We start from the raw sequence: 3,230 nt of genomic DNA, 5'->3' as shown, positions 1-3,230 counted from the left end.
CAATTATATTCAAGTCATCAACATATACAGTTATAATAACAAATCCTGATTGTGATTTCTTTATAAAAACACACAAGCATATTGGATTATTTTGATATCATTCTTTCAATAAATATCCATTCAGGCGATTGTACCACATCCGTCCTGATTGTTTCAATCCATATAGTGATCTTTGTAACTTTATTGAATACTGTTCCTGAGAATTTGATGTATATGTTTCAGGTACATTAAATCCTTCTGAGATTCTCATATAAATATCATTATCAAGAGATCCATATAAATATGTTGTGACTACATCCATAAGATGTATATTTAAACTTTTATGCACAGTCAAGCCAATTAAATATCTTAATATAATTGAATCCACCACCGGAGAATACGTCTCCTCAAAATCAATATCAGATCTATGTGAAAAACCTTATGCAATTAGTCTTGCTTTATATCTTGTGACCTCATTATTTTCATTTCTTTTCCTCATAAATACCCATTTGTATCCCACAAGTTTAACACCTCTTGGTGTTTGGACTACTGGTCCAAAAACCTAACGTTTTGAAAGTGAATTTAATTCTGTCTCGATTCCTTCTTTCCAATGAAGCCTATTTTTTCTATGTCGATATTCTTCAAAGATTTTGGTTCAAGATCCTCATTTTCAGATATAATATCAAGAGCAACATTATATGGAAAAATGTTATCAATAATTAAATTAGTTTAATTCCATCTTTTTCCTATCATGACATATTTTATTGAAATTTCATTATTATCTTTAGATACTTCACCTTCCTCATTAGTTATGTCGAGGATTTCTTTATGGATATTTACATCCTCAACCAACACTGGATAAAATAAATATCCAGAATCTGCATAACCAACTAGATCAAAATTTGATTGAATAAAATAAACTCATATCAATTGTTTCTCAGAGATAACGGAGTATATGCTTAATTCCATTCCAATATCTTTTTGTAGGAGAAGAACTATATCTAGCTAATAAATTTACTGAAAATGTAATATCTAATTTTGTATTATTAACAAGATACATAAGTGCACCAATTGCACTGTACTTCAGGGAAAACGAGGGGAACTACAAACAATAGTATAGTTTGGGAAAACGAGGGGAATGAAGTAGCAAGTCAAACTATAAACAAACACCTATTTCCCCTTCTGTGTTTACATATATCCAAAGAGCTAACTAAGAATGGTTCTAATATAAAAACATAAGCATCTCAAACAAGAAAAATTACCTATCAGATGGAAAGAATCAGCTACCGAACGCCTCTCAGATTCAGGTATAGAAATGGCGTCTTCAAACTTAAGCTTCATGACTGCCTTTTCACATTCCTTCAATTTCTTAGCAGCATCAGGATTATTGGGACATATCTTTTTTAGCTAGATTACAACAAAACGAATCTTATTATATAGTTATGTGTATATCGAATATTATATAAGTTGAAATCAACTTAGGGATGTCAAAGTAAAAGCAACAGAAACAGTTTTCCCTCTTCTTGATTATCCAAACAGCCATTAGTACCATATTGGGAAAGAGAAATCAACAAATAACTTGTCCAAATAATGACATAAAGGTCATACAACAGTACAAACTCTCAACTGAAATTTCTTCTGATAAAAGGGAATAGATACACAAATGAGTATAACAATGCAGTATAACTGATATTTAGCCGTTAAAAGCCAGTAAGAGTTATAGCTTCCAGTAACGAAAAAATTCGAGACTTCACGATAAAATCCTGAGATACTTGTTGAAAATCTTTAAGTGCCTCTTTGAGTTTCCCCATAGCAAGAAAAGCAGCACCTCTCCGGTAATAACCCTGTCGTACAGAATAATTCCAGAAAGTGGTAAAAAAGGATTGTAAAAGTACATAAAAGAGTATCATACTCATACTGCTTTAATGTTGATCTTACTTTTGAATATCTAGGGTCTATTTCTATAGCCTTTGATGGTTCAAAATGAAAGAATGGTTCAAAATGAAAGATTGCACTTACTATAGATAGTCATGATACTGGATTTGGGGAAGAACAATACGAACAAAGAGATGAAAGAATCCCAGATCTACGGACGGTGAGAAGATCTACCAATGATCTACGGACGGCTGAATAGATCTACGGATGGAATGCCAGATCTACGAATTGAACACCAGATCTACAGATGGAATGCCAGATCTACGGATGGCTTGACAGATCTACAGATGGAACGCCACGAACGCCGGATCCATCGGATCTACAGACCCATCGAATGTACAGATCTATGGACGGCTGGACGGAACGCCACGAACACTGGACCCATTGGATCGGAAAAGCTAGAATTCCCACGAAGCTGTACGACTGGACGGAAAAAGACGCCGGACGAAACGCCCAAAAGCTGGACGGAACATCGAATGAAAGGAGACGTCGGACGCTGGACAGAGACCCACGACAATGACAATGCCCACGAAATCAAAGATCCGTTGTTGAAGATTGGATTCTACGTTGTTGGAGAAGAGAGGGTTTGGTAAGAGAGAGTGAAAGGGAGGGAGAAAATTTGTTTAAAATGAAAGAGATTTTTTTTAATAAAGTAAGAAAAAAAAATTGAGACCAATGTCGGTTTTAAACCGACATTGAAGATCGAACCGACATTAAAGCCGATCTTCAATATCGGTTTAAAACTGATATTAAAGATCCATTTTTTTTAACTGACATTATACATCAAGTTTCACTTTTTCCAACCGACATTAAAGCCCAAAACTCTTGTAGTGCAAGTATTTTTCACTATTAGTTATTTTTCGTTTTCGATTATTTTTATCTTTGGAACTCACTGATCTACCACGCTTCTGGCGCATTCCAGACTCATTAGTGATAACTTATTATGTTGGGATATCAATTTTTTATGAACATTTGCAGTTGGTATATGTGACTTAGTTATTTTCTTTGCACCTATAAATGCATCTGGTAATTGATTTGCTATATTTTGCAAATAAATTATTTTCTGAACTTCAAGTTCATATTGATCTATATGGGGATCTAAATGAGACAATAACGATGCATTTCATGTAATTTCTTTTTCCAACTTCTTAATTCCTCCCCCTAATGTTGGAAAATTTGTTTCATTAAAATGACAATCAGCAAATCGTGCAGTAAATACATCACCCATCAGGGGCTCAAGATATTTAATAATTGACGGGGAATCATATCCAACATATATTTCTAACCTCCTTTGAGGATCCATCTTAGTGCATTGT

General features: G+C 34.0%; 1 long non-coding RNA gene across 1 annotated transcript; it reads right to left on the bottom strand.

Annotated features, from left to right (window-relative positions):
- Positions 1-1,472: 1,472 nt before the first annotated feature.
- LOC120089335 (uncharacterized) lies at positions 1,473-2,571 on the bottom strand. Its single transcript, XR_005485150.2, has 2 exons — positions 1,999-2,571; positions 1,473-1,823 (listed from the first exon to the last, which is right to left on the bottom strand). It is a non-coding gene; the product is annotated as an uncharacterized LOC120089335 (long non-coding RNA).
- Between the last annotated feature and the right edge of the window lie 659 nt (positions 2,572-3,230).

This window comes from Benincasa hispida, chromosome 1 (assembly GCF_027475165.1).
Source record: "Benincasa hispida cultivar pf3 chromosome 1, pf3_genome.v1.1, whole genome shotgun sequence".
In the NCBI taxonomy this organism is placed as follows: Eukaryota; Viridiplantae; Streptophyta; class Magnoliopsida; order Cucurbitales; family Cucurbitaceae; genus Benincasa; species Benincasa hispida.
The sequence above is the reverse complement of the archived record's forward strand: the minus strand, read 5'-3'. Positions and strand labels throughout refer to the sequence as shown.